Genomic DNA, 22609 nt, shown 5'->3' on the forward strand with positions numbered 1-22609 from the left:
CCCCAAGTAGAACAATACAAACTATGTTAATTTCCTTGCCGTGCAGGGGGTGTGGCAAGAATTACATGCGCAAATTGGGGAATCATATTTTCTTGCACTTTGGAAACGGAACCGTGACAAAAAGCAACTTAATTTACTTACTCTTATACTTGCATTCGGTCTGTCACAAGTGTCCTTTATACATCATATAAAACAGTGACTGACAAAAACTATTAGAATAAAAGTAAGTATTCAGACTTCATAAAGTTATATGATGATTGAGATGGTCTAGAGTTGGAGATTAAGGTTGTGTTTAATGTTTCCACTTTCTTCTTCAATCATTTTCGGTTGATCAATACAAATTGGCATATTTGATGCTATTTATAATTGACCAATTTAAAAATAGAACTTGTTGACCCATTTGTTCCTCCAGGTTGTAGGTCAATGGTTCAACAATCCGAGTTGAACAGGTTGATAACCCACCCGTGATATCGTCACAAATATAAGTTAAGAAAACTACACATTGAGACAAATGCCGAAGAGGTTCCTTGGCTTTTGCACCCAATTAATTGGAGAATCCAACTTGAACCGTAACATTCAGTAAGAACTTTCCTCATGTCATATGAGAGAGTGGCATCCATTACATGCGCAAATTGGGGAACATATTTTCTAGCACTCAGGGGACGCAATCATGATCAATGTTACTCTTTCCTGGACCACAAACAATTCAATGTTTAATGAGTTCGAAACTATTTTTTCCTAGTCTTGTACTTCCATTCACTCTCTCGCAAGTGTCCATTTACACGTATATAAACACTCGTATACATGTAATTGATAAGTGATCGATGAGGGGTGATCTAACCGTTTGGTCACGAAGAGCCATGTGGGTAGCCCAAACCATTTAATGACATGTCAGCGCCATATGGAGGCAGGTCGCACCCACCAAGTCTGCCCAAGCCGACCAGCTCGACCTACGTCTCGACTGATGGAAGACCAGCAAGTCACTCCACAGCAGAGTGGAGCACATCACCTCGGGAGAATGAGTTGGTGACTTTGGATGACAACTTGACCTCCCTGACCTGGGTAGACAAAGACTTGAGTAGCCGGCTGACCTCTGGGTTACCGATAAACATGACACATTATCCTTATGCGATTAGTATGCCTATCGGTTTGGAAACAAATGGCGGCATGTCGTCCATGCCTTCTCAAGGTACTCGTCATTCATTGCATTTTATCTCTCTAGCTCTCAGAATCTCCCTTCGCTTTCTTGCTCACTAAACTCGGCTAACATAAGCATCGGAGTGCCTAGCTGAAGTCGAAACCCGCAGGTACTCTGATATCTTTCTTCCTGCATACCGGTCTGTCAACCTCAACACCACTCGTTTGAGTTGTCCTCCAGTAGGGCAGTTAGGTGATAAGATCACCATTAATTGACACCATTTGTGGGAATCTAAACAAAAAATCCAGTTCAACCTCTCACCACATTAGTCATAAACTCAGCATGTCATCCCCAAAAAACAACCAAAACAAAGGAACTTCCATTGGGGGGCAAACGTAGGTAGTCGAGCCCTCGTTGGTTCCTGATAACTCTATATTTTGATGCCTTAACGAGCATCATTTTAGGGTTACTTGGGCCTTAGAATAGTCAAAATGTGTCATTTTCCCAGTTAAATTCAATATTGTGACCTTTGAGGGTCCCTGTGCAAATGGATTGAAACCCTAACACCTTTCGATCTTGCACTTGATCTAATGACTAGTGGAACAAAGAGCAAAGATCTGAAACTTAAATAATGGATTAATCTTCAATGGTGGAAGTTCGTTCGACTGAGACCTATGAAAAATCCAGACATCTTTGTTCAATAGTTCAACTCTTGCAGCAACTCTCTCTCGACCCTCTCCTCTTACAGTCTTACCCTCTTTCGACCCTCTCCTTACCCAAGTCACCCTAACCCCTTTTGCCCCAATGGGTACCCTCGACCCAACCCACTCTGACCCTCTTTTTCCTTGACCCTAATGGGTCACTTGACCCATATAACCCACTATTGAAATGGGTGGGTTTTGAAGCGGGTGGGCTGGGTGGGTCAAAAGGGTCAGGGTCAACATTCTCACCCCTAATTTCTTTATTTTGAATTAAGAGATGTTTGGATGTAATTCACGGAGGGTAGAGAGTGGATAGGAAAAGTGAGTAGGAAATCTGGGCTGAAACAGGTTGGTCGTGTCTCAAATCTGGGCTGAAACAGGTTGGTCGTGTCTCAACTCTCCAGATATTAATGAATCGACCATTGGGCCGGATTACTTATATTACACACATCAAAGCCAATTGGATGGACCTAAGCCCTCTGCACAGATTACGTAATCGACATAATTACTCTCCCGACATAACGGAAACAGCTCTGCGAGAACCTGAGACCCATTACTAGAAGGTCTCTGAGCACTCACGCCTATATAAAGGTCTCATTTCTACAGAAGAGGTATGCACAGTTATAAGCTCTTACTCTCTAATCTCTCAAGACCTTCTAAGAACTCTTCGTTGACTTAAGCGTCGGAGTGCCCACCCCGGGTAAAAACAACCCGAGCACTCTAACTCTCGCCTTTTGCAGAATGATATAGCTTGGCCACTGAATGTGAGCATCCGATTCGACATCCAAGTCATCTGCCATGTGAAAGCCGCCTGATCGCATACCATCAATTGGCGCCGTCTGTGAGAGTACATGGAAAAAAGCTAAGTTCTCATTTTTAAGCATCTTACACTAATATCCATCTCTTCATCAAGCAACCAGCCCTCCAACAACAACAATAATCAAATCACTAAGGGACACGAGCAGCTCGGAATGATCCCATAAGTACCTTCAGTGACTATCGGAAATGTGCCTTTAACTCCACCAGGCATCCCACCCACTCTAGACCCAACATGACACCATATCATGTGAATGCGCCTCCTCCTACGGATGAGCCCTCCGTGGCTCCCACTGGAGCCGACACGCGCTAGTTCTATGACCTGGTGTAATGTATTTGCGGATTGAGCAATCGGATGAGAGCCTGTGAGGACAAGTTTGCCACCCTAATAGGGGGCAACAATAGACACAACAACCGCAGATTCAACAACAACAACATTAGAATTGTTAGACAGTTTTGTATGCCCTTAGCTTCAATCAGAATTATGTACTTTATAAGTTTATTGTAAATGAATAAAAGTGCATATTTGATTCATGTTTCCTTGGTATGTTTCTGTGTAATACCCTTAAACTGGACACTTAATGAGACTCGTGTTGGTTTAGAATGTTAACAGCCAGTGGGTCGGTCTGGGGAGACCTATCCTGACAAGGCTGACACTGTGGTGCCACCAAGTCGGTTGGGGTGGCCTATCTCAGCTGCCAGGGTGAGACCCTAGGCACATACAATGTAGGATTAGTTGAATCTATGAACTGGACCAGATTTTCAATATTGCCCTGAACCTTGGAGATTGATGGGCAAAACTGGAAAGTTACACCCAACCCCTAGACTCTTATGATACTGCACTAGGTGTCGGATTGGGCTGTCTTTGATATACTAATCAGTGAGATCCTTAGCGCGGGTCAAAACCTAGGTATGTTGGGACAGTCTGAGAATTCATCTGAGTGGGTGATCATAGTGACAGGATCAGCCCCTTTGTCGGACAAAGGTAATGATCGGGGATGCACTCTCACTGATGGAAACCAAGACTGCCGGCAGCCGATTTCAACCGTTGAGATTTGTTTTGCAAAGTATATTTTATATGAGATATAAAAGTATATATATATATATATATATTATGGTTTCTCAAATGTTTGCAAAAGGGTTTTAATTCCCGGGATCCATATAAGTGGAGAGTGCAACACTGTTCCTTGCAGCCGAGGGAGAGGTCTTCTCTTGTCGGGCAGTGTGTGATCATTATGGGCTGAGAGGTTAAGTGTAAGACCATTGAGGATAATACCTGATGGGCTAATCTTGCATCTGCCCACAGTCCTTGGGTGTTACAAGGGGGCTTGGCCCAGGGACCACTTAGGGTAAGTGTTGGGACCATAGAGCCCATTCGATGGGTTTCAAGGGGTGCACTGTCTTTAACAGTGTATTCGGCCAGGCCTTGTAACAAAGGCTGGGCTGAACCCATGTGGCTGATGAGTAGATTAATGCTTGGGTCCCACGCCATACAAGGAAGCCCAACTGGGCAGCAGTTAGGAAGGTTAAGTGAGCACATAAGCTTAATGGGCCTAAAGCCCATTTCGAACTGGGCTATTTAATTAGTTAATTAAAGGGACGAATTCTGAGATAGAGTAGCAGATAGGATAGGGTCGTAATCCTATCCACTCAGAGAGTTCAAATCTGAATATGATTCAGATCTAGAAACCTCCTAATGAGATTAGGAGAAAGCTAATCTAAATCTGTAGATAAGATAAGGGTTTATCCCTATCACCTAAAGAGAAGTCTTATCCAAATATGATTTGGATAAGCTGCTTCTAATTGGATTAGGAGCTGATCTTTTAGGTTAACAAAAGGAAGGAGGGGGCGGCAGCCTTTAGAAGACAGATCATCAGATTTTCTTTAGTGCTAAAATCAAGAAGAGAGAATTCTGCACCCTGCGAATACTCTCTTGCTGCCTCCCTGTTCTTGCCGCCCTGTTTGCTAGCTCGATCTCCAGTTGTGGGAGAAGTCAAGATTGGATCTTGACATCAGTTCCTTGAGAAAGGATTGAAAGGAAGCTGTGCTCACGAACCATCCTGCTGATTCTTGCGAAGGACAGTGTTCTTGGAGAAGAACACTGCTGATTCTGCTCCATCCTGCACTACACCATCTTCAGTGGGAGCAGTTTTTGGATCCTTCCTTGGGTGTGAACACCTCCGTTGGGAGATACTACTTCTCCGTATCAGGTATAATTCTCCCCCACTCCTTTTGGTTCAGATCTGATTCAGTTTAAGGTTCCGGAATGATCATCGAAAATATGATTTTCTAAATAGGGAATGCGATTCCTAGTTGAAGGGAGAGAAAAATTTTTGAAATTCGCCCCTTATTCCGCAATCTTTGGGCATCCATGGGATGGATCTCTCATCCCTTCATGTGTATCAGAGCCATGGTTCAAATCATGAACCAGTTTGTTTCAGATCTGAACCTGCGCAAATGGGCAGAAGGTGTTCTACCCGATTTGCGCAGATATGGGTTTTGGGAAATTTGTTCCCAAACTTAATGGGCGAATAATCTGAAATTAATTTTACATAAATCTGATTATTATTTAGAATTGTTCTTTATGATTTTCTTGATTTATGGGCTGTTCCTACAAGAGATCGAATTCTTGATTTGCACAGGGAACCTGTGATTCTGTAGTTCTTGAATTATTATTGGTCTGTAAATAATTTTTTTTATTTTCTAGACTCAATGTATAGGTATTCAATCTGATGTAATTATTAATAGAAATATGATATCTATTTATTTTATTTTGGATCGAAGATGGCGGCGCAGAAAAGGAGATTTCGCAGAGAAAGAGATTTCGCAGATGGGAGAATCGCTATCTGCGATTTGCAGTTTGTGAAACTGCATTCTGTGATCTAACCTCTGTTTTGCAGGATGGATTGTGCGAACAGCCCTAATTGACTAATTCTTGTTTTTCTTTTATCAGTATTTAATTTCAGATTATTTTCTTGAATTAAAGATTTAATTAAAGATCAAACCCTAGACCCATTCGAACCAAGATTGGTTCAAATAGTTTGAACCGAACCTAGGGTTTAATCAAGGCTGATAGGTAAGCACTCACTGGACAGAAAGGTTTACCTAAAAATGGCTCTGAACCTTGTCTGACAGAGACCAAAGGGAAAACTCATATAATGAGTGGATATGATCCTATACAGAAAGGTGGTGGGGTTATGCAGCTGAAATAGTTGGCTCCATGCACCCTATGTGATTTCCCACATTTCCAGAGACAACCCGTAGTCTCCGTCACTGAGAAAGGAGGGAAATCTCAGAGGCGAATAAATGGAAATGGATCATAGATTAAAATCCATATCTATGAAATGAACATGAATCAAATTAGGTTGTGGACTGATGTTTGCTCTTTTATCAGAAAATGGCAAACGGATCATTTGCAAAACTGCTTGATGATAACAAGTTGAAGGGCCCAAACTATGTTGACTGGTACAGGAACCTTATGTTGGTCCTTGCTTCTGAAAAGCTGGACAAAGTGGCAAAGAATCCTGCCCCGGAGCATCCGGGTGATAGGGCTTCTGACCATGCCTATAGATGCTATATATTAGAGTATGACATGGAACAATACTTTGTTCATGCCTACAAAAGTTTGTTGCTAATTCAAGGATGCTCCTCTAGATGGAATAATAATTTGTTGCTTCAAGGAAATTGAAACATATGCTTAATCATTTTAGCTAAATATCACATGCATTTCTAGGCATACAAAATTCCAGTTTCAACCAAGAGATTACTGATTTGAGTTTTCGTTCTGTAAATACTGAGATGGTCATCAGATCCTACATTCCCGATATCTTTAGCACCAAGTTCAGAAAATCTTTGCCTTATTATGATCAGTAGCCTTGAACATTTATATATTTGCTACTAAAACCAAGTAAGCAATGTGGAACAAGGACACAAAGACAAGTTTTAGACAAAAAATATCCATTTTTGTCAACCAACTTACTTATTTTTATTTTTTACAAAAGCAAGTAATTAACTTGTTCCTTAATTATAAACAAAATAAATAAAATATTATGGCTTGTGCATGGTTTACCCCAATTTATAATTTTCCTTCATTATGAATCAAGGCCAACTTGTACCACACAAGCAGGAAGCTGAATCAGGAAACTATGGGTTGGTCTAGTAGATTGGTGAAAATGTTCATTTCGTTAAATAATACTTTCTGAATTAGTGACAATATACTAGCAGAAACTCATGCCTTGCTATTTGTAACAGAAGAAAAAAAAAGTAGGAAAGTAATAGATCTTATTTATTTAAAAAGAACATAGAGATTTTGAGAAAATATTTGGAATGTTGATTTTAGAAGCTAGATTGGGCATGATCAAGTCTTATCATGTCTGTGTTGGGTTAAAGTTATAAACCATAAGTATCAGAGAAGTTAAAAAGCTGAAGTTGTTGAAGTGTGGCATTTCTGGTGTATAATGCTAATGTTATTTTAATCAAAAGAGTGAGCTTGGAAGATTAGACACATTGAGAATTGTGATTAAGGGTCATTGATGACAACTAGAGACTTTTCATAGCTACTTAGACACAAGACCTCTAACATAGTTTGGGGGCATATAACTTTCCATGTGTTCCAACCTGGGGTAAGCTACTTAGGTGTCTCACCCTCCTAGAATGGAGAGTGATAGGTTCAAAAATCAGCTAACTAGAATATGATTCCAAATGAATGTTTCTAGTATCAAATATTTAATTTGGATGACACAGAGAAGTTCTATCAATATTCTTTAAAGTTCTAAAGATAATTCTTTATAAATGAAGTCATGTTTAAACTCAAACAGTTTGCTGAAACTTTGTTGTTCTATCCAATATTCTTTATTCATTGGAGACCATCCCTTGGTGTTGTTTGAAAACTTCTTTACCAAACCATATTATAATGAATAGAGCGGCAGATTTGAGGCTATAAATTATAACAATACAACTGTTATGAGCTTGGACTTGTGCAGCATAGTAGAAGATGTGACATCCATTGCTCCAATTTAATTAACAATCAGTCAATGTCGTGGACCTTAATTTAAATTTACAGAACTGATGTGGGGTTCAGTGCTAGATATTAGATAAGATTGTCATAAAATAGTGACCATGTTCAATGGGCATGGGCAAATGGTAGCCTTAGAATCTAAGTTTAGACAAGTCATCGTCAATCGTAAACAAAATAAAAGAAATGAACTTATCAAGAATGGACGCTCACATCAACCCAACTTAATTAAAACCATCACCTCTAGACGAGATATAACGAGAAGACAAGCGGCCTTAGATATTTGATAAATGAACAAACTGAAGACATACTTGCTAGGTTGATTTGCATTAATCTATTCTGTAAATCTGCGGTGTTTAATAAATGAAGCTCCATTACAAGCAACAAGTTAAGGGAGACATTCATTGATCCAGTCCAGCAGCCTTGTAGTCATTTCGTTCTTTTCCCTGTTTTATCTTTTTCTTCCAATAGTAGTCCAACACAGAGAGATCCCCATGAGCTCATGACTCAACTTGCCATGAATCATCCCACCTAACCAATGGGGATCTTTCTGTGTCCACTAGTGCGTAAATATATGTTTTGGGCACTTTTGGCACAAAATATATGCAACAGGGACAAGTTTCAGACATGTTTCATGTTCAACTTTTTAATTGAACAATATGACTATGGGAGGCAGATAATCAATGAAGGTTGAGCAATGTCAAAAGATTTACCTATCCAAAACTCTGATGTACACGCGACTTGAGATTTGAGAACTCTGAGAAACAATGGCATTGAATCTAAGAGGACAAACTTGTTTCAATGGTAGAGAGGACAATCTTGCTTCAATGGTGGAGAACTTGCTTCAATGGCGAAACAAATAACAGCAAATGGATTGAAACCCTAACACCTTTCGATCTTGCACTTGATCTAATGACTAGTGGAACAAAGAGCAAAGATCTGAAACTTAAATAATGGATTAATCTTCAATGGTGGAAGTTCGTTCGACTGAGAACTGTGAAAAACCCAGAGATCTTTGTTCAACAGTTCAACTCTTGCAGCAACTCTCTCTCGACCCTCTCCTCTTACGGTCTTACCCTCTCTCGACCCTCTCCTTACCCAAGTGACCCTAACCCCTTTTGACCCAATGGGTACCCTCGACCCAACCCACTCTGACCCTCTTTTTCCTTGACCCTAATGGGTCACTTGACCCATATAACCCACTACTGAAATGGGTGGGTTTTGAAGCGGGTGGGTTGGGTGGGTCAAAAGGGTCAGGGTCAACATTGTCACCCCTAATTTCTTTATTTTGAATTAAGAGATGTTTGGATGTAATTCACGGCGGGTAGAGATTGGATAGGAAAAGTGAGTAGGAAATCTGAGCTGAAACAGGTTGGTCGTGTCTCAACTCTCGATTGTATGGGATGGAATTAATTAAGTTGATAAGAGATGGGAGGTGTCTCCAAGTACCTTGTGGTTGTGGACATCTTAGAAAAACATAAGACATGATTAAACAACGTAAGTCAATGGTAGGCTTTTAGAAAACAATTATGTCCATGAGCTAAAGGCTGGCGTCTATCTCAAGAGAAGACTAAGAGTAGGAAAAGTTAGTAGGAAATTGGGAGGTGATGAGGGGTAATTTGGTCCACCAAATGATATTATGATACGTGGCTTTCAAGTGATATCTCAGTGCTAAGTAAGCAGATCACCTCGGCAGGTTGGCTGGTAGCACCTAGCGGGGCCGACCTAAAATACCTCATCTTGGCCGATTTGAAGGACCTCCGAACAAGGGGCTACATACTTCGTAGATCGATCGAGCAAAGAAAGGTACTGTTGGCGACCTATAGAGCGTGTTCACTGACTTGTCACACAAATCCATTGCTAGACCGAGTTCTCCAGATATTAATGAATTGATCATTGGGCCGGATTACTTATATTACACGCATCAGAGCCAATTGGATGGACCTAAGCCCTCTGCACAGATTACGTAATCGACATAATTACTCTCCCAATTTAACGGAAACAGCTCTACGAGAACCTGAGACCCATTACTAGAAGGTCTCTGAGCACTCACGCCTATATAAAGGTCTCATTTCTACAGAAGAGGTATGCACGATTATAAGCTCTCGCACTCTCTAATCTCTTAAGACCTTCTAAGAACTCTTCGTTGACTTAAGCATCGGAGTGCCCACCCCGGGTAAAAACAACCCGAGCACTCTAACTCTCGCCTTTTGCAGAATGATACAGCTTGGCCACTGAATGTGAGCATCCGATTCGGCATCCAAGTCATCTGCCACATGAGAGCCGCCTGATCACATACCATCAATTTGCGCCGTCTGTGAGAGTACATGGAAAAAAGCTAAGTTCTCATTTTTAAGCATCTTACACTAATATCCATGTCTTCATCAAGCAACCAGCCCTCCAACAACAACAACAATCAAATCACTAAGGGACACGAGCAGCTCGGAATGATCCCATAAGTACCTTCAGTGACTATTGGAAATGTGCCTTTAACCCCACCAGGCGTACCACCCACTCTAGACCCAACCATGACACCATCTCATGTGAATGCGCCTCCTCCTGCGGATGAGCCCTCCGTGGCTCCCACTGGAGCCGACACGCGCTTGTTCTATGACCTGGTGTAATGTATCTGCAGAATGAGCAATCAGATGAGAGCCTGTGAGGACAAGTTTGCCACCCTAATAGGGGGCAACAATAGACACAACAACCGCAGATTCAACAACAACAACATTAGAACCAGCAAGAACCGGGTGTCTAACCGGTTGGGTTCCCAGATAGATTCCCAACAAAGTCTCTAACCGAGTTCCTGACATCTGATTGGGTTTCTAGTCAGATTCCCACAACATCTGCTTGGGTTCCCAGTCAGATTCCCAACCAGGTTTGTGATCGGGTTCCTAACCAAAACCTTAACCGACCCCTTGTAGAGAACTGGGTGCCTGACCAAAATCAGAATCAGCTCCCAGTAGAAAGTTGAGCTACTACTCCCATAGGGACTGAATCCGCCAGTTCCTCCAAAGGATCCAAAAGAAGGCGTCATAGACGTAGGAATGGAAACAGGGCAGGGATTACATTACCCATCTCCGACCTCGACCCCCAAATCATCCCCCATCCCCATCGGGGAAAGGAATTCTCCTCCATCCTTGACCCTGATAGGGATGAATTCCCTGTCAAAGACCCGAATCCTCGATTACACAAAGACCGAGACTGAGAGAAAGCGAGAGACAGAGAGAGAGAGAGAGAGAGAGAGTGAGGACCTTTGCAAGTTGCGATCGATGACGATAGATGAAGGGAGATTGAAGAACTAGGGTTTTAGCTTTTAGTTCTTTTTTTTTCGAGTCTTTCTCTGTCCTATGACCTCTATCATGTGGTAGTCGACGACCAAAGATGTCTGATGTCCGACGAGTGACGATAATTGGTGACAATAGACAAAGAAAGAAGAAGAACTAGGGTTCTTTGAGACTCTTTCTTTGTCCTCTCACCTCTGTCTATTGAGTGGTAGTCAAGACTCAAGAAGTCTCGAGAGTTTTTTAGAATAGTTTTTGTCTTTTAAGTTTTAATTTTTAATTTTTTACTTTTTATGTTTTTGAGTTTTTATAATTTATTAATCAAATAAATGAATAATATATATATATATATATATATATGAATTGGGGCTGGGCGGGGCAGGGATAGCTTCATCGGGTTGGGGAGCTCGGGTACTCGTCAAGGACGAGAAAAATTGCCACCCTACGCAGATGCACTCACCGCACCTCAAAGAAAAGTCATCTCACTCTATCTGTGAACAAGATGGACAAGAAATAAGAAAGCAAAGCAACCAGCCAAGTAGACACCTTATCTGGGTGGCCTATATCTTGCACCTCACCACTAGACCCTGAGATACTTATGGCCCCACGACCAAAGAACTTCAGGGCACCCAACCCTGAATCCTACAATGGAATGATAGACTTGATAGAACATGCTAATAATTTCCAAGCCCTAATGCAACTACACGGGGCCAACTATGCAAGCCTATTTATTGCCTTCCCAAAAACCCTCTGGGATACAGCTCGGCTATGGTACTCAGGATTGGTCCCCGACTCCATAAGAAGTTGGGATTAGCTCGCCAATCTATTTACCACTCACTTCACCACCAATAAAAGGCACCCTAAGTCTGCGACCTACCTATTAAATAGCATTTAGAGACCTAATGAGACACTTTGTGAATACATTAGGAGGTTCAACTTGGAGCATCTCCAAATCCCTAACATTGACATTGTTGTACAACTCATCGTGGCAACAAACGGTGTCTGTCACCTCGACCTATGCTAGGAAATTGAATTCAAGCCTCCAACTTCTATGGAGAAAATCCTCACTGAGTCATCCTTGGGCCGACCTCAGCTAGGTCCAAGCCACGATAGTACTACACATCCTGGGGGAGGAGCACACCTCTCCCCATCTGAAAAGCTACATGAGGATCGTTAAGGCAGTTGTGCATAGAGACGTTGATGTTCGGGATGAATTGACATATGTCAAAAGGGTATGGACCTGCAGGACGTTCTTCTTGGCCCACCTGAAAAAGAGACGCGACTGGATCCATATAGATCTGATCAGTGTTCATAGGGTCGCAACCTCTCTCAAGGTTGACGACATTCGAAGCAAATGTCGTTGACCTCGCCTCAGCACTGGCCTTTGTTCTACAAAATTTATGTACCCATAATGATAGTGCTTTAACTATTCATCAGTTCATTGAGGAAATACATTTATGATTTACTTGTAGGGTCTATCTTCGGCCAAGTTGAAAGAATCTATGAGCTTCACATTGTCCTTGTATATGTTGAAACGCTTCCCCTTCTCTACATTGTCGTTGTCCTGGTATATATATATACAACTCCATAGCAAGTCATCCATTGTTCAAACTTCTCCAACATAGATGCATGTTGGAGAGTACGAGCACTAGCTTGAGAAGCAAAAGCTCCTAAAATGATCATTAGAGAGGCCATGCAGATGAGTTGTCATGCCATTGTCTGAAATGACATATGTACAGAGCTGCATGTGCAATTCCTTTGGTGACTATCCTTTATACAGAGCAGCATGTGCAATTCCCCAAGTTGCATACAACTATGTTCCTTGCCGTGTAGTGGTGTTTGACTTGACATTTTTAATTAAGAAATTTAGTGGTGTGAGAGTGGTAATAATACTTTCAATATTTGGGAGGTTGTGCTTAATTTTATCTTGCACTCAAAAGTACGCAATGCCACAACCTTTATCAACTTTTGTTGGATCATATCTATCTATCTATCTATATATATACATGGGTTGGTCATGTCTCCATTATGGAGTATAAATAAGTTGATAAGGAGCGGCCTTATTGGATGATGGATGATCCCACACAGAAGTCCCATTAATAAAGTGCAAAATGAGACTTAATGTTTTGTTTTCTTAGCTTTTGCACTCAATTACCGCCTACTACTGCATATATAATTTTGGTTCTACCTTATCTTAGTTAAAGTTTAAGAGAAGAATGTTCTTCAAAGAATAGGTCGAATTTCACTTTGACGAATAACTGTACATGGCTGAATATTTATACAAAATAATAAAGAATAAATTACAATCAATTACAATAATAGAAATAGAGCAATAAGAAAAGGTCTTCAATAGGAAACTTGCTAAGAAGAGAGTTTCCTTTATGCTCTGATTGATCTGTCTTTGGTAAGAGTATTCTGTATTGTAGCTGGTCCTTTGGTTGGAAGACTGAAGCCTTCTTTTGTAGGAGATCTATGGCTCTCTTTGGTAAGAGTGCTGGAGCTCTCTTTTGTAGGAAGGCTAGAGCTTTATTTTCTAAGAGTGGAAGAGCTAGGGCTGGCCGACCTAGGGTTGGTCAGCTTCTCAATATGCCCCCTCAAGCAAAAGTGGGTTGGAAGCACTTGAAGCTTAGACCTAAGCCATTCAAACCGTTGAGAAGGAAGTGGCTTAGTGAAAATATCGGCAAGTTGATCTTGTGTGGAAAGGAACCGCACGATTATTCACTTCTTAACGATAAGATCCCGAAGGAAATGGAAATTAATATCAATATGTTTAGTACGGGCACGGAAAATGGGAAAAGCTGCAAGATACGTGGCCCCAATATTATCACAGTAGAGAACCGATGGAGATCTAAGTTTGACCCCAAGTCAGAGAGAAGAGAATTGAGCCACAAGAATTCAGTTGTGGCATTGGCTAGACCTTGGAATTCAGCCTTAGTGCTAGAGTGAGCAATAGTCAGCTACTTCTTGGCACTCTACGAGATCAAATGAGAACCAAGAAAGATACCATGGTCTCTAGTAGATCGTCTGTCGTCAGGGCAACTAGCCCAGTCAGCATCTGAGTAAGCAATCAATGTCTCTGATGCACGACCCAAGAAAAATAAACTAGTGTCAATGGAACCCTTCAGATATAGTAGAATACGTTTAACTGTAGTCTAGTGCTCAGTAGTATGAGAATGCAAAAATTGACACTTTATTGACTAAAAAAGCAACATTCAGTTGAGTAAGAGTGACGTACTGGAGTGCACCCACTATGCTCCGATACTGAGTGGGACCAAGGAGTAACTCGCCATCAAACCAAGAGAGATGAGAAGAGGTGACCAATAGACTGGAAACCGGTTTGGCTGCAGCAAGATTAGTCTTCAAAAAGAGGTCCAATATGTACTTTTGCTGAGAGAGAAACAAACCTGAGGCATCACAGTGAGACTCAATGTTAAGAAAATAGTGCAACGATGTCAAATCCTTGAGGGAAAAAGTTTGAGACAAACTGCTAATAAGCTGAGACACATGCAGAGAAGAAGAGCCAGTAACAATGAGATCATCAATGTAAACAAGAATATATTTATAATCTGATCTTGACTATAGATAAACAAGAAGGATCAGATTGAGAGCTATGAAAGCCAATATCATATAGTTTATTACTTAATCAAGAAAATCAGGCCCGGGGAGCCTGTTTGAGACCATAGAGGGCTTTATGAAGCTTGTAGACATGATCAGGATAATTACTATCCTCAAATGCTTTCAGTCGGCACATATAAATCGTCTTAGTAATAAAACCATTGAGGAAGGCATTACGGACGTCTAACTGGTGGATATCCCATCCATGGGAAACTACTAGTGAAAGAACAACATGCATAGTTGTCGGTTTGACAACGGGGCTGAAGGTCTCAATGAAGTCAACTCTCGGAACCTGAATGAAACCTTGCGCGACAAGACGGGCCTTGTAATGTTCAATCGAGCCATTTGGGTGTCGTTTGATTTTGAAGACCCACTTGGACACAACGATGTTCATAGAGGAATCATAGGGAACCAACTCCCAAGTGCCATTCTGGAGTAGTGCGTGAAATTCGGCAGTCGTAGCAGAACGCCAATGAGGGGACTTAGCAGCCTGTTCGTAGGAAGATGGCTCCTCTTCTTGAGCAGTAACATCATGGACTAGAGCAAGAGGAGGAGGGTGGCGAGTAGATGTTAGAGCTTGAGCCGACCTGGATGCCATTAACCTAGTTGTCATAGTATGAGTACGGACAGGGGGCTCCACGGCATGGGTTGTGTCATGCTACTCCTGAATAGGTTTGGTGCGCTGAATTGGTAAGAGATCATCAGTGATGGAAGCTTCCTGTTCTGGTTTAGGGGAAAAAGTGGCAGATTCCTCATTAGTAACAGATATAGATGGTGAGTGATCAGGAGATGCCTCAGGAACAGAATCAGTAGAAGCTGGACACGTGTAAGCATTAATAAAACCCAAAGAGGGGAGAGTAACCCCAGTAGGAGCAGCAGGGTTGGGAGATGGCGATGACTGTACCATTCTTGGAAAGGAATGTTCATACAAAACAACATGGTGAGCAATGTTCTCTTTACCGGTAGCAGGGTTGTAACAACGATACCCTTTGTGACTGTTGCGGTAGCCAATAAAGATACAATGAGCAAAGCAAATATCCATTTTGTGAAAATTATAAGGCCAAAGTAGAGGAAAACATTTACAGCCAAATACTTTCAATATAGAATAATCAGGAGGTTTGCCAAATAACTTCTCCTGAGGAGAGAGATTACCAAGACCTAGAGTAGGTAGTTTGTTGATAAGAAACACTACATTTTTAGCAGCATCGGCTCAGAACGGCTGAGGGAGAGAAGATGACGCTAATAGAGATAAGGTGGACTCAATAATGTGCCGATGTCTGCATTCAACATTGCAGTTCTGTTCATGCCTGTGGGGACAACTAAGATGGTGAGTAATACCAGCACTATCAAGATAACGGGAGAGAGAGCAAAATTCACCACCCCAATCACTCTGAAACGTCTTGATTTTTGTAGAGAAAAGATTCTCAACATGATTCTTGAATTTAAGAAACATATTAAAGACATTTGATTTTCGCTCAATAGGAAAAATCCATGAAAATTTTGAATATGCATCCATAAATAGAAGATAATACCAGAATCTTTTATTGGATAAAGTTGGGATAGGTCCCCATACATCTGAAAATACTAACTCAAGAGGAGAAGAAAAATCCGTATTTGAAGACGGGAAACTTAAACGGTGGGCATTGCCCATCTAACAAGCTTCATACACAAAAGGATGACTAAAACAACCGGAATAAGGTAAACCAAATTTAGAAATAATGTTTTTCACAACTCTTAAGGAGGCATGACCAAGACGTTGATGCCATTTTGACAAGGAGGTTTTCTCTCCAACACAAGCATCCATGTTTTCTATCCTCTACGGAACTGCTCTAGGAAACTGATAGTCCATCTCTACTAGTACCTCTGAGTAAAATTCTCTTAGTATGGTCCTTCAAGACAAAGAAATCCAGATGAAATTCAAAAATCAAACCAAGTAAACCAAATAAACCCAAAAACCCCAATACGACCCTTTTTCATGACCCTAGAAATTGACGTAAGGGCCATTATGACAATTTTAAAGTTACATTTTCAGCTATTAAGATGTAAGATTTGAATCTGATATGAACAAATTTGAAAATGACACCATTGCACGTAAAAAAAAAAACAAAGGAAATTATGGGAACCTCAGATTGATTAATTAATCCCCTGAATATTTTCTGGAAAAGCATGTTAGCTAGATTGAGTTGTCTCAGACCTGCTTCAGCCCTTCCTCTCTATAAATAAGATGGGTTTTAAGCTAGAGACTTTTGTAGAAAAAACAAGAACCTAGAATCCCCACCCGAATACCCAACCAGTTCAGCCAAGAACTTCAGAAAGAGTTTCAGTCTCAGATTAGAACCCACTAAAAGTCTCAGACCTGCTTCAGCCCTTCCTCTCTATAAATAAGATGGGTTTTAAGCTAGAGACTTTTGAAGAAAAAACAAGAACCTAGAATCCCCACCCGAATAAACCATTTCAGCCAAGAACTTCAGAAAGAGTTTCAATCTCAGATTAGAACCCACTAAACACCCCAATTTCTCTCAGTGTTTTCATCCTAGCCTTCAAGAAAGGCAGAGCCCTTCCCAGCTCAGATATCCACCCTTGCGCATCAAGAAGCAATCACAAGACCTTTGTTCATCCAAAAATCTCAAGAGACACCATTCCTAGTTAAGCTCTACTAGGATTGCTTCTATAAAGTTTAGTCAAGTCTACATCAAATGCATACATTTCTTAACCAGCATAGGTAGATTTTCATTCTTGTTAGTTAATTTTCGCATTAGTCTCCTTAATTTAAAAGATGATTTGGTTTGATTGCGGATTGATTGAGATTGTAGTTATAGACCTCTGAAAGCTTTCCTTTTAACTTCATGTAATCTTAAAATAAGAGGAAGGGAGGTGGGATTTAGGGTAAATTGATATACCTAATTCCCAATAACATCATCTACATCCTAGTAGATGATCAAGACTTCACACACAAATGGTTGAAAGGGATAACAACAATCATATATATCAAATACACCTATATTGGCAATAACATCATCTAGAAATTAACAAGTAGATGATGAAGACATCACACACAAATGGTGGAAAGTGAAAACAACAATCATATATATATCAAATACGTACACCTTGAATAGGTAAACATTCAGTACTAGTACAGATAATTTAAGTTACACGATCAATGATAAATAATTAGCACTTAATACTTGCCTAATACGGAACATTCAAAACGACAACCCACTCAATGACAAAGTTATAACATATTCATTGACCAACTCCGAGCGACATCAACTATCACCATGGATGCATGTATTTATTAGCTACTTTAGCTGATAGATGTTTAATTAGGCGGTAGGATAAGAGGCTTTCATGGCAATGCCACAAAGGCCACCATTTGAGGCAGCAACATCTCGTTGGATTCGCATATATCCATTATCTCCCCACTGAGTGCCCCACGAATTCTTCAGTAGCCAATACTTCATGCCATCTTCAGTTGTACCATAACCAACCACTGTAACAGCATGGTTTAAATCAGTTCCACATTCCCCTGTAAAAACACCAGTTGAGTGGTAGAGGAAGTCGTTGGAACTAGCGTCTATGGCGACAGAAACTGGTTGCATCGCTACTGCCTTCAATAACGCATTCTCATCATTTGATGGGACGTCCACATATCCACTGATACTTGCTGCATGGGATGCTGATTTCTCTGTGTCGCACATTCCCTGCACTCCTCTGTAAGGGTAGTTTTCTTCGCTGTTAACGACACCAGTTTGTTGGATATATTGGAATGCAGTATCCATAAAACCACCGTCACAGCCATTATTTTCAGTGTTGCAGTCTACCAGCTGTTGCTCAGATAGAGAAATTTGTTGGCCTTTCTTGATTTGGATAATCCCTTCTATTGCTGCCACTGCCGAGAATGCCCAACAAGATCCTATATATATTGAATTGATTGCTTTGTTAGTGAATTGTACGTATTGTAATGCTTTGAACCCTAGTTGCACTTGCACCCCAAGTTGAAAGAATCTATGCGCTCGGCATTGTTCTTGAATATGTTGAAGTGTTTCTCCTTCTCTACATTGTCTCGGTATACAACTCCATGGCGAGCCATCCATTGCTCAAACCTCTCCAACATAGATGCTTGTTGGAGAGTGTGGGCATTGGCTTGAGAAGTAGAAGCTCCTAAAATGATGATCAATAGCGAGGCCATGGCACAGGTTATGAGTTGGCACGCCATTGTCGTCTGAAGTAGCTGATAACTATAAATATATATATATATATATGATGATGAATAAGTGGAGAACAAATTAAAGGCTAAGTAATTGAGGATCCATGTCCAATTCCTTTGGTGGTTTTCATTTATATAGAGTTTGCATGCATGTGCACTTCCCCAAGGAAACTCTGTTAATTTCCTTGCCGTGCAGGGGGTGTTTGACTTATAACATTTATCATTAGGAATTGATGGGGCTGTATATGATTTTCTTGCACTCAAAGGACGCAACCATGTCACCACTTTGTCAAATTTTGCTGGATGATCACAATATATAACTGGTTGGCCGTGTCTCGATTATGGATTGTAATTGTAATTAAGTTGATGGGGAATGGCCTGCGGAGATTGCTCATTTGACGGATATTGCCACACACTGAAGTCCCATTACACAAGTGGAAAATGAGACTTAATGTTAAGGTTTCTTGGATTTTGCATTCAATTATCGCCTCCTGCTGCATAATTTTGATTTTTTTTTACCTTGTCTCCTACGGCCAACGTGGGCTGGTCCACAGGTCGAGTCTTGGGCTAGTCATGGACCACTCCAAGCCATGAGAAGAATATCTTTTAAAAAATTGAAAAAAATAATTATAAAAATTTAAAGTAAATTAACAAAATAAAATAGACAAAAAATTAAAAAAACCTATAGATATATATATATATTAAAACGAAATTTTGATGTATAAAATTGTTTATATATGCAATAATAAAATGAAATAATATAATAAAAACGAAAATCAAATTATATATATTAAGACACATATGTGCAAATTTATAAACTTTAAGTATTAAAATAATTATTCTATTATAAATATTTTATTTCTATAAATTTCATGAGATTCAAATAATTAATCTTCTCATATAAATGTGGATCTATTAGATTATTTATTCTATTGTTTTATCAAATACTGATTTTGTATATTATTATTTTTAATTTTTTGTTAGAGTTGTTATACATAAATATGTATTATTTATTTGAATTGGATTTAGACAAAAAAATTCATAAGGTTATTTTATTTTACTTATTATCACAAGAAGCTAAATGGCTTAGTGGTTTAAGAAATTGGACACTAAGGAGTATTGCCTTAATTGGTTTGGGTTTGAATCACCCCATTCTAGCTCATTTTTTAGTAAAAAACCATGTGTGCATGGCATATGTCTCAGTCCATAACGGCCAATACAATGTGATATGGATCGATACACACCCATATCGACTCAATACGCACAATTGGGGGTGCTCACGGTTTAATTAACCAAACTAGTGGTACCGATAACTAAAACCGAACTGAAGACAATCGATTAATCCGAAAAAGCATTCACTCTGCATCGATACGTTTATATATAATATAAATCATATCAAAAAGTGGCATCTATTACATGCGCAAATTGGGGAACATATTTTCTAGCACTTAGAGGAAGCAACCATGATGAAAGCTACTATGCTATTGGCTGGACCATAAACTATTCAATGATTAGTTTAACCAGTCAAATCTAACTTTTTCTAATCTTATACTTCCATTCACTCTTTGACAATATCCATTTACACGTATATAAACACATATACATGAAAATACACATTTAGAAAGGCTATTGTTCCTTCATTAACTTGAAAGTACATTCCTATATCATTGCAACCACCCACAGCATTAATTGGCACTGATTGCGTTCTATCTGTGCAATGTCTAAGGCAGTGTTTTAAAACCGATCAAGAGGTTGAGCCACTGGCCCACTGCTGGGTCACAGGTCAGAGGTTCAACCATCCAAATCGGATGGATTAGAGTGTGACACATCATCCGCTATATAAGCGTATAAATTATTTATTATATAATAAAAATGTATAATTACATTTTATATGTAATATATGTATGTATATATATGTTTAGTTCAAGGTCAATTTATATATTTTAGAGTACAATACAAAAACCTCCCTTAAGTTTTTGACAATCATAAAAACCTCCCTTATAGTTTCATTTTAGCAAAACCTACCCACAAAATTAACAAATACCTCCCTTCCGTCAATGATCAAGACGGAAAACGTTAAAGAGATGATCATTTTTTCAAAATACCTATTTTACCTTTTCTCGAATACTTTTCATCTTCTTCCCTGTTCGAACCCAGAAGCAGAGGCAGCAGCGGCACCCCTCTAAATCCGATCACTTCCTCTTCTCTAATCTCTCATCTTCTTTGGCTTCTTGTTCTTCTCCATTTTCCCTTTTTCTATCTGGTTGCAGTGGTAGATTCGAACTCAGCGTCGATCCACCTTCTCCCTCCATCTTTCTTCCCCCTCTGTGCTTCCTCTCTTTCTTCTCCATCTCTTTTCTTCTTCTTGTTCCTCCTTCCCCTCCTTTCTTCTCCTTCCCCTGTCGGCGTCCATTTTCGGATCGCTTTCTAGGTTCGAACGGGGAAGAAGATGAAATTCTTTACCACACACCACATTGGTATAGGCATAGGCATAGGGTGCCCTTGGTTTTGAAATTGTGTTTTTTCTTTTTGACTAATGAGTAATGACTACTACATGGCTTAACATGTTTCTCGATTGAAACAACTCCTCAGTCATCAAAATCAAAAGAAAATCTGTGAAATCCAAATTCCTTCTTAACATTAACTCAAAAGTCTCTCTGAATCCACAATTCCACAAACACGAACGAGGTCTCAGATCCGAGGTCTTCCCAAGTCCCAACTCCATGATTACCATCTTGTTTTCTTCATAACTTCTATTTATTATTTTCAGATTATTAATTTCTTTTGTAATCATTTTTAGATCAAAACCAAGGACACCCTTTCTTCCCCTATCGGTGGTAGAAAACAAGGGCGATGGAAGGGGACAATGCTAGAAGAAGAAGAAGAAGAAACAGAAGAAGAAGAAGAAGAAAAGAAGGAGAAGAAGAAGAATGGAAAAGAATAAGAAGTCGAAGAAGATGGGAGAAGAGGAAGACATCAGATTTAAAGGGGTGTTGTTGTTGCCTCTACTTCTGGGTTCGAATGGGGAAGAAGATGAACAGTGTTTGAAAAAAATGATCACCTCTTTAACATTTTCCGTCTTGGTCATTGACAGAAGGGAGGTATTTGTTAATTTTGTCAAAAATAGAGGGGAGGTTTTTGCTAAAATGAAATTATAGGGGAGGTTTTTATGATTGTCAAAAACTTTAGGGGAGGTTTTTGTATTTTACCCTATATTTTATTTCAATTTTAATTGCAGCATTTAACCTGACCTAGTCGTTGAGTCAAACAGGTCGACTATTCATTGCTCAAATTTTTAGGTTTCCATTGCTGTCAAGGTTGGGCCAAGGGCAACATTGTATATATGCTTCCATAGATGAGGGCTAATTGAGTCCGAGGGCTTATCAAGTTGAGGGCCAGAAAGTCTGACTTGTGAAGGAAGAAGCATGTTAGAGGCCCGGGTGTTATCCTAGGGGTGGAGAATCTGACGGTCAAGTTAGTAAGTGCATAACAAGGGGTCGGACGAGATCTGAGAGAGGTAGCTCAAACAAGGTTACCCAGATGCTAGAGAGCTTGAGAGTAGAAAATCCAAGATAGCTTACCTAGGGAGTGACACCACTTATTTATACTTGAGCCTACCCCCCACTCTCAAGGTTGTGGTGGAGATTCTAGTAGGGACCTTGGTTTTGGCTGAAGAGAGTGTAACATTATTATTGGGAGGCACTAAGTGGCATATTCCAGTGCAGACCTCAGAGATAGCCTTAGCTCAAAGGCACGGAGGTGTCGGCCTCAAATTCTGAGGGCTTCCCTTAGTTGCTTTGGTGGCGTTTGCTTTGTTGATGACTTTGCCTCTTG

The 22609-nt window shown here is 40.2% G+C and overlaps 1 pseudogene; it reads right to left on the reverse strand.

Moving 5' to 3' along the window:
- Nucleotides 1-17891: 17891 nt before the first annotated feature.
- On the reverse strand, nt 17892-18784 carry LOC148802963 (cysteine endopeptidase RepA pseudogene; annotated as a pseudogene).
- Nucleotides 18785-22609: the final 3825 nt, after the last annotated feature.

This window comes from Nelumbo nucifera, chromosome 1 (genome assembly GCF_055504915.1).
Source record: "Nelumbo nucifera cultivar China Antique chromosome 1, China Antique-T2T, whole genome shotgun sequence".
NCBI lineage: Eukaryota > Viridiplantae > Streptophyta > Magnoliopsida > Proteales > Nelumbonaceae > Nelumbo > Nelumbo nucifera.